A 10,549-nucleotide genomic window follows, 5' to 3' on the forward strand; every position below is an offset into this window, starting at 1 on the left:
CTGATTGATATTTAGAGTATTTTTCTGGCACATCTCATTCATACAGCTTAATGCAACACTATAAATGTTTCCCTATATGGAAAACTGTCTGAATATTAGTGTAGTAATCTGTTTTTAAAAAACATCACATCTCACCCTTCTCTATGACAACGTTCTTCTCACTCCACACGTGAGCTCAAGAGAACAATTATGTTTTATTATCAGGCTATATTACCAATATGAACATATTAAAGAATCACCATCACATGAGATGCCTAAAGTGACCCTTCAGGTTCAACCGTTTTATTCCAGTGCCTTTATAAGTCAAGCTCATGGACAATGTTTGCTGCCCATGTAAATTCATGGACCATTCAATCGACACTGAAATATTTATCCTCTTTGAAATTGATTAGGCTGGTGTGGCATCCATGAAAGGCTGTAAACAAAGCAGAGTGGCTGTTCTCCCTTGATGTCCACAGCAAGAAGCTGCATGCATTCCAGTAGCTTAGAGGCTTAAACAGAAGCTCAGGCTATAGGCCACTGGGCAAAGAGCCGTACACATCCATCACTGTGTGAGACCGATAAAAGGCTCAGAATGTCCACTTCTTCACATGCCCACAGACCTTCAACCAAGAGCAAGAGTTCCAGCAGCGCCATTGTAACCCATACAGAGCGAAGGTGGCAAGCTGCTCACATGCTGCTCAGATTACTAATAGTTGATTAATAAGCTGATAATTTTATCCTTGAACAAGCTGTGCAGCAGTGCAGATCATGTAAACCCTTAAGCCTTGTGAATAGGTTTTAAGATGCTGACAAAAGTAAATATTCAAAAAAGCAGATTTAAGGAGATATTTAAAGGACAGCTAAACAATTCTTGTACAGCTGCCATATATTTTTTCACATGTTCAGATCAATCATTTAGTAGGAATAATCACATCCATCTTCATCCTTCAGACCCTTTTAAAACACCTGTGAGATTTGCTAATAGCCTAAATTTTGATTTATGATGCACCAAGCTGAAGCCAATAAAACATCTTTTGAGGGATGCAGGTGGCTTAAAGTTCTTTCTGGCCAAATTCAGGTGAAGTCGTTAAAAATGATCATAACTAGCTGTCAAGTACTCTTTAAGTTCATTAGATATAGTACACATACAACCAGTGATCCAATTATCCTGAGCCAGCAAATATTTAAAGGCAGCTTTTATCCAATTTGGTTCTCATCTTCTCAACATGTCTTTTAGTCTGATATTTGCCACAAGTCAAATCCTCTTTTTCTGACCTCTTTATTTGCCATATAGGGCACATTAAAATATCTTTGTGGGGGCAGTCTGTCCCCTTTATGTGGGGTCTGAGAGTGGGGCAGCTGCCCCCCACATAAAGTGACCTCACTTAGTAAAGATCAATAGCAAGCAGCACATTCCTCTCTCCAAGTCTTCAGCAGTCACTTAAGCCCTGGTATCCCAGCCATCCGAGCCATCTTGTGAATCCTTTAGGACAATGACATTTGGGGTAAATTCCAATCATTGACATCCAACATCCTAGACGACCACATGTGACCTATAAGGGCAGCGTATCTGCTAAACCATACGTGGGAGATGAGCTCTTGTCACTCAAGAGTATCGGCGTAAAAGCAATGCTAATGCAGATACACAAGGGCAAATTTGTCATGCTGGCATTTTTAAGTTTAGTTCTGATTCTGCATGAGCGTACTTTAAAGTTTACATCACACACAGCAGTGAACAGAAAAATGATGGGCCCCACATTGATCCCTTGGCAAGATGATTTAGTGGTTGACTGTTCTATTTAACCAGACAAGCATAATAAGGGGATTAGCCAACTATCAGATGACAGAGTTCAGTGTGCTTGGCTGCAGGTATACAGGCAGATACTCCACTTCACATGATTTGTTAATCATGGTGTGTTCATGGTATAAATTACTTCACAAAAGTTTAATACTGTTCTCCACGGTATGCAGACCTGCACTCCTGAACATACAGAGGACGCTTGAAGTTCATGTACCTTTCTGATTGTGGTGAAAACCCACACCAGTGTGTGTGCTTGAGATGCAATCAGAGTCCTGACATGTCCACACGGTGCCCAGGCACTAAGAGCTGGATGCGTGTAGGTGGGAGCTGATGTCATGGAGAGATGGAGGTGAAACTATGTGTTTCTAGAAAGCTGAGCCTCATCACAGTGATATCCGAGCACGTAGCCTCAGACAGACTTCACCTACTTTCACAAAGCAGAGGTAAGGGCTGCTTAACTATGTCACAGCCACACAGACAAAAAAAGTGATTCTCTTTTGGATAATGAGCCATATTACTGAATAAAAAGTGAATAAGGTGTTAACAATTCATATAAGTCTGCTCTCAAACCCTGAGAGGCTTCCCTGCAGGTTATGCTGGATTCTGACGTTATCATGAGGCAAGCGATTCATCTCATTATTTATAAACCATAAGACGTAAGGTCAGCAAGCAAGGGCAGGATAAAGAGCCTTCTTTTTCTTGTATCCTTTAGCAAAACTAAGCTTCCGAAGTTTTGTGCAGTTGAGTGAAAAAAGGCACTACTGAGAGTGATGTGTCACCATGAAATCTTATACTGGTAAGAGCATTTCTGTATTACTGGAAAGTATTAATGTAGAATTCAGGAGAAGTCATACTGAGTGAAAAGCGTCAATAGTGTTAGTTCCTGTGAGCTTAAACTGCACCTGCATGCTGAACAGCTTCATCCCCTCCAGATGTCTGGAGGCCTCGCTAGACCTAGAGCCAGCACATCTATAACTGTCCTCGACTGCCCAGACTCTGGTGGATAACTGCCAGAAAGAAAGCAGAGATGCAGGGGGGATCTGAGCCCTGCAGCGACTCATGCTGCACAAAAAAAGTGCTGAAAGAGGCCCTAAGATGGCCTGTGTGCTGTGTCTTAATATATCACATCTTCAATCCAAACTGATGAATTATTCAGTCGGTGCTATCTACTGTGCCTCTCACCTAAAACATCTGCCCTGCCAGCCTGTCTGCCAGGTCCGACTTACACTCTGCTCTGCCACAGGAAGCTTTTAGCCTGCTGCTGTCCTGTGGTCTGTGTTCCATTTAACCCCCTTCCTCTATCTCTGTTTCCATCTCTTCGACTTGAGGCAGAACGGATTAAGGAAAAGAGATTGTGTTACTGTGTCAAAAAACAGGATGCATCAATTCAAGGATTGAGAAAGAAAACAGTACATTTGCTACAAAATAAATGAGCTGTCCAAATATGAGGACACTCAACAGAAACGTTCTGTAATGACCTGTTGTCTGAAGATGCTGGAAAGCAAAACACAAGGAAAGTCTGCTGCCATACAGAGATATAACAGACTATATAACTAACATGTTGGTTTAAGAGAGTCAAGTGGCCTTTTGTTAAACAGCCAGCCATTTTAGAGGAGAAGAGGTTTTAGATATTATTTCTCACAAGCCAACAGATCCTTATACAGAAATGACAAAACAGGTCGACTGGTAACTATGAATATGGTTCTTAAGAAAAGGTAATGAGTAATCAATGTCTGTAACTAAAAAAATGGTGCCAAAAAGTGAACTTCTGTCATCACGTCATGATGCCTCCAAAAGAAAATCAGTCACAACAGTAGTCCATGTTAAGATTACTATCTTATTTACAAACTGGTACAACTGTTTCTCTTTGGGCTAGCTGGTAGTTAAGGCAACCGGAAGATGTTCAATGTACTTAATCATATGACTACTTACAAGCTGTCACCGGCACTTGTAAGGGAAACATACTGCTTTACTCTACACTCTACTAAATATGTTTTTCTGCATTATCATAAAAAAAAATCCAGCTACAGCCTACATTATACACAGGCAGAAAAACAAAGCAGGCAGGAGTTTTGTACTTAACTGGGCAAGAAATGTTTCAATACGAGCACCACACTACTTCTCTGCCTTCAGCAACATTATCTGTCAATCACTTGTCAACCACTAATGCATATTATATGTATATTTCATTGTTAACTGTGTCTTAAAGAGTAGTAGAGCACATGAATATTAAAAGCAGCTTGTTTACAATGAGGCAATTAGGCTTCTGTGATCAGAGAGCGACGGCAGGAATGTTTTGAAGGGTCAGTAGCACCATTAGCAGAGTAAAGGGCACAACCTGGAATGCTCAGAGATATCAAATCACGGAGGTGGGGGAGGGACATGCTGCTAAACAAGGCCCGGTTGGCGGCTGATTCAATCATCAGACCTACTCAAGTCAGGAAGCACACAAACACATTTGACCGCCAACTACAACCTAATGTACATTTGCTGTATGTGGTCTCACAGTCTTCTCTTACATCTCTGGTGTCAAGATAGATAGCTAGATACATAGCTTTGAGAATTAAAATAGAACTTTTAAACATGTAACAAGCAAGAGTAACAGGTGTGAGGTGAAAGGTGATCGAAACACACCCTTAAAAGACAACTTAATAATTCTCACACCAGCACGTAAGAAACGCTGACGTAGGTGTAAACATACTCTGCATAGGGCTGTGTACACTTAAAATAAAACACCTCATGGGCAAAGTCCCAGAATGCGTTCTATGTGTGACGTGTTTTGGTATTTCATACGGGTTAAAAGGCAAATCCTAAGGTCTCCGAGACACTGTAGCAAAGGCAGTGATCTGGCCACGTTCCATATTCACAGACATTTCCCACATCATGGCGCTGGGAATAAACAGAGAAGCCTGCTGTGCTCCCAGAATGCATGTTTGCAGAGTTCCCATCAGTGAGTACACAGTAATAGGACTCCCTGAAGGCCTGTGTTTAACCTTTAGGTTACAAGTGGCTGGCCACTCTACAGCCCACCCCTCCTGCATCTCATCTATTAGCCCTTTTCTTACTCACTTCTATCGCGCAAAACAGAAAAGTAAAGGAGTCGGACAAACTCACAACATCTGAAGAACGTATGAGGTGATTTCAAGATCAAACATAAACTTTAAATCTGAACCTTAAAGGCAACAACGGTGAAAAGGAGTCTGGACGGTGCTCTTGAAAAAAGATCATTATTATCATCACACAAAACCCAACCAGCTTAGGTTAAGGTTAGGCATTACATTCAGGGTATGGTTGCAGGTTGTCACATTTGTGTTACTCTACATGAATATATAAAAGAAATGACATCGATAATTACATTCAACAGGACAGGCACGTTTAAAATAATACCTAAATGGTGACTGGATGAAACATCTGTCTCTTGCAGGCTAACTTTAACAGAAACTATTTCTTTACCCTGTCATCTTCAAACGCCTCACAGAGTGCTGATTGGCTTAAACCTCTGTTGTACATGTAGCTCGTACCCTTCCAGGATAGACTGTCAAGTTTAAGAGTTTACAGATCTTGTGAGAATCCAGCTTCTTTATTTGGGTGCCAAATATAATAATTTCATGGTAAAAACTTTTGGGGTAGGACTGATGTTGTTGTCTGAATCTAACCAAGCACCATCCAAAGACATCAGAAAAAGTAAACAATGAGACGAAACAAGAAGTAAGTTGAAAAAGGAAGCAAAAAATAAGGCTCCCACATGGGAACAGAACCAGAGTCTGTGTGTTGGCCTAATAGTGCAGGACAGGCCATACATTTTGACAGTGGGTTGCTTTGACTGAATACACTTTTTATTTCGAATCCGTGCAGCATGCAAATATTTAAACTGTTGTTACAGACGTACAGCCACATGGAGGAGAGTATGTACAGTTCAAACTGGAAAATGTCTCTTTCTTTTACTCCATACACAATGACAGGGCGAGAGTCACCCTGATAATATAAACAAATGAAGATGAAGGATCAGAATAGCGTAATGCTGAGAAAATACCCTTGGGATATGCTGGCAAAATAGAAATGTGCAGATGGGGCCAGCAAAGGGGATTAAACAGCAGTAAAACAGCAGGATTTATTTCTTCTATGTCTTTTCTCTGCTGAACAGATTTAGTAATGTGCAACAGGTTGCTCACTGCTTTGAGCTACGTCAAAACACAGAAGCCTAATGTTGCCTTTTTGCTCATATTCTTCTCAGCTAACTCAAAGAAGTACAGACTATGCTATGTCATACAATCTGCAAAAGCCACATTTAAGATCTGGCTTTCTCCGAAAGTAACTATCATCATATCATAAATTATAATTTTGTGAAGTCTGGAGTTGAGCTATTGATATAGCAGGCACCGCACTTTACCAACGAGCCAAAGCTCCTCTGACAGCATCATACAGGCAGCTCATTGTCAAGGCCGCCGGTATCCAGAATGCAACTGCCAGCTGTTTTCTTTGTGGATCAAACCAAAAGAAAACAGCAAGCCAAGGTCAGCACAGACAAGCTTTTCTCCTACAGCAGACAGATGAATCTCCATATACAAGGCCAAACGAGAAAAAAAAAACTCAGCCACAAATTTGATAGCAGAGTTGATTATATTCCACCCTCTTGTGGAATAATCTGCCATTCTCAAAAATGTATGAAAGCTCCCATTTATTTCAGTTCTGCTGGGTGTTGATCACTTGTGTGAAAGCTTGGTTGGGAGAGTTATCTCTCATGTCCAGCTGCCCTGTCAGTGCACAGACACAGATTGGCTTTTGAGAGGGATATCATCTTTTCTTGAGGCTAGATGACAGTGAAGCTGATTTTCCTCTTGGAACACAGAGTGAATGACGTACTTCCCAAAAAGTTTTTGTCATACCATTTGGACAAGGACCTGTGCTGTGTAGATGATGCATGTGCAGAGTTTAAAGAATGAAAGCGAGTGCAGTATGCCAGAAACTGTAGTTCCTTAATCAGCGTTTGGCAAAACTTCCAAAATATCATTTTAAAATATGCACACACACAGTCAACCTACACTCTTTGAACAAACTTAACTGTAAAACTATTTGCATTACATTCACGATACCTTTTATGCAGCAGTGCACTTCAAAAGGGCACTATTAGCACACATTGTATTTAAAATAAGGGGAACAAAGGTTTTATTCTATTGTTAATTTTTAAATGTAAAATAAAATATTAAATGCATTCAATAGATAAAAAATGACTAATTTTATTTGTCAAACTCTGAGGACATATGTGAGCAAGTCTAAGAGCTTTTCAAGTAGAGGTACACTAAAAAGTAAGCAAAAGTGTAAATAAAAAGTCTTTAGTTGACCTCCCCTCTGATTTTTGATAATCATTTCCATTTATGGTTTCCATCTATAAACTACCACCCACACGATTTGGCGTCACTGTCAGTCGTGCTGCCAGCAGTGTGTGGGTGACAGATTTGAATTTCACACAATAACACCTGATGTTTCTGCGTTCTTCCAACAACACTTCATGAAGCCCTATCCAGTGTCACAACACAAAAGGTACTCCGGTTTCACTCTTCAGGCTCTCAACCGTCCATTGTCACCAGACACTGCTAGAAATTTGGGGTTATATTTATATTCTTTCAGATTTTCCACACTCCTCTGAGTTTCACGCTGAGTTTCCAAAGTGGGAGACAATGTGAGTGCACTTGCTGCCTCATTTGCTAAATCATATCTGTGGAAAGAGGCCCCACTCCCACTCGCACGCAGGCTCTGTCCTAATGAGTTGTCTTACTAGAGACACAGAAAGCTTTAAACTGAAACACACCCAGGTAAATAGCTGGGATTTTAAAGAAAATAAGCCCAAACCCAACAACCTTAATACGAGGGTATCTTCTACACAATCACCCACAAATACAGGCGCAAGACACACACACATACACACACATACAGAAGCTTGCAGTCAGACTGGGTCTTTAATGACCCCCTTGCCCTGCTATCACCTTACAATATAGAGCTACTGTAGAGGGCGGAGGGCTGTCTCGTGTCAGCTCACACCCACTTTTCCATTTAAACTAACAACAAACCCCACACAAGGCTTGGCCATAAAAACATCAGAAGCCTAACAGTGTGACAGGTTAGCCAGGCATCATTTCAATGGGTAACCAGAACTGCAGCGTACTCACATCAATGATTCATGCAGCAGCACACAGTTAATGAACACAACGGCAGCCTGTGTAACAGCATTACTTACACTCTATCCCAGTCAGCCAGCCGAGAAACAAAAACTCACTTCAGTTTTAAAAAAGGTGTCCTTTAGGCGACACACAGACAGATTGATTCCTCCTTTGGGAAATGTCTACAGAAAATCCACAGAAGCAGTTTAGCTGAAAGCTCTGCTAGATGACAGCTCCGCAGGTCCACGCTCTCTCTCTCTCTCTCTCTCTCTCTGACACAGTGTCCTATACTACAGCCTGCCTCTGGCCACTCAACACTCAGGAGCTCCTCCCATTACACAGACTCACAGAGGGAGGGAGGGATGAGAGCGTGAGAGACGGAGAGGCAGCATGATCCTGACTCATTTCTGACTTAAACCGCTCAGTGTGCAAGTTTATATTTGACTCAGACATCTAGGAACAGTGTTAGCACTACATGGGTCAGCTCAGCAAGAAAATTAAAAAAAACAACATTCTATTTTATTTTATTTTGTTAGAATATTTCTTTTTCATAGTGTAAATTAGTTTCAAATAATTTAGAAAAAGATGCCCAATAAGTAATTTTGTGGCTTTTTTCTTAATTACTGGAATTAAAAAAAACCTCCAAAATAACAAGCTTGTTCTGTCATTTTCCACTCAAACCGTGAGTTTCAAGGGAAATTCCACCAACCTCATGCAAAAGCAACAATTGTACATGCACAATCCCTCAACCACAGATCACAAGGATACTTTGTCTGAGCACAAGGAGGGAATTTCTGTCCAGAAACACTGTAACATTTAAAGAAACCCAAACCCGTGTGTCAAGGTAACACAAGAAAAACATCTCTGTGTACCATGACAAGGCACCTAGACAAAGCGTCGTCACACAGACCTCCGAGTTTTCCTGAGAGTTCTTACTGCAGATGTTTGCCTCCCAAACCAGCTGCTCACTTCACTATAAAGCCTGACTTCAATCACTATAATTACCACCATCACCAGAATATAAACTACATCTATCTGTCTGAATCACAGTCATCATTTAACTGCTTTGTATGCAGATTTTAAAACTTCATATCGGCTATCAAAGGCCTCCCATTGATCTGTGGGTATTCATTTAATCTATTAATTTCTCTTTATACATAAAAGATCAGTTGGTAACTTTTGTTCGATTCAGCTGTCAAGAAACCACAGCAAACTTGTGGAACCTACTGTGAGGTTGTTAGAGAACCTCTTCATATCTCTAACCTGGTGCATCAGTAAAATGTGTACAACAATGCAGTTGTGACCATGAAGTACACTTCTTCGTAAAGATCCCCCATGATGCAACATGGAGTGTTTAGTGCAGAAAACTTGTCTCACCCTTCTGGCAGTAACACTGTTGAAACTTGTGTTTGACATTTGCCAACAGGTGAGCTGGCTTCTGATGGGTCACATATTGTGGTGTAACACATAAAGCTAAGCTAATCAAGTCAGAGCCTCCATCTCGGGGTTGGTACTGGAGTTTAATAGTAATTTGAAACAAATGAAAAGTACCTTGAGTCACATGTGACCTTAAGTTGCTAGCCACCATAGGTGTGGCCCTTCCTCCTTTTCAGAGCAAAAAACAAGCTACAGTCAAGGCATTTTAGATGTCCTGCACCACACTTTCAGAAAATGCCTACCGATCTCTTCCACACCAACTCATTTTATGGTATATTTTGACACAGATGGCTTAGATGATATTGTAAATCAATGAAATCTACTAAACTAAAGAGTACATGGAGGTCAATGCAGAGGCAGACAGTGCCACATGTGAAGCTAAGCCACAAAGCAGTTCTAAAATAATACACACAACACGGGCAAGGACACCGTTCACAGGAGTGATGCAACAGTCTCAGAAGGAAACCCTTTATTGGTTGTAAAAGGAAACATTTAATTTGGAAATTAATAAATATTGAAAATACATTTTTTATCAAATACTGCCAAAACTGGTCAAGTTGTTCAAGTTTGTCAAATCTCCAACATGTTTCTTTATATGAATATATTTGATGCTTTGAACTAAGAGAAAGAATTTTGCATGTAGATTAAATGACAGGATGCCAATGAATTTACACCAATGTGTCTCATCAAAGTAAAGCGTTGTAGCCAAATAACTTCACATGCCTGCTCCAAAAATATTTCCAGGGTAAACAGAGAGAAGTGTAAGATAGCGGGGTGTTGAGACGGGGACGCCTGTTTCGAAAATAGCAGATACTAATTATACACTTTAGGCAACTGCTAAGGAGGGAGACACGATGCCAAGCTTGAGGTGTTGGGATTCTGAACGTCAGCACAGTGTTTCTGAACAAAGTCGAGATTCCATGCTGTCACTTGAGAAGTTCTAAGGCCGCACCAAGGGTACTCAGTGGATGTCTCATTTACAGCCACCAGCCAGGCAGATCCCTACCTCCTCTTTGCACTTCTTGTTGAATGGGACCACCTGCCACTGCCATGCAGAGGTGGGTTCTCAACTATCCATAGGACAAAAAGGAGGAGTCTACCCACGTGGCCTACTCTGGTCAAACTGATAGAAAAAGGGTTCTTTCATTGCCTGCGACCCTGTTAATGCCCT

The 10,549-nt window shown here is 41.0% G+C and overlaps 1 protein-coding gene across 2 annotated transcripts in view; it reads right to left on the reverse strand.

The window, feature by feature from the left end:
• sema4ba (sema domain, immunoglobulin domain (Ig), transmembrane domain (TM) and short cytoplasmic domain, (semaphorin) 4Ba) overlaps positions 1-8,224 on the reverse strand; it is a 32,970-nt gene extending 24,746 nt beyond the window's left edge. The window contains exon 1 of one of the 2 annotated variants that reach the window (XM_028431298.1): positions 8,058-8,224. The gene's annotated coding sequence lies outside the window, so the exon portion shown is untranslated. Of the gene's footprint in view, positions 1-8,018 lie in introns of both variants that reach the window. The other variant, XM_028431297.1, reaches the window with a different exon arrangement.
• Between the last annotated feature and the right edge of the window lie 2,325 nt (positions 8,225-10,549).

The sequence above is a fragment of the Parambassis ranga genome, chromosome 19, assembly GCF_900634625.1.
Source record: "Parambassis ranga chromosome 19, fParRan2.1, whole genome shotgun sequence".
Taxonomy (NCBI): domain Eukaryota; kingdom Metazoa; phylum Chordata; class Actinopteri; family Ambassidae; genus Parambassis; species Parambassis ranga.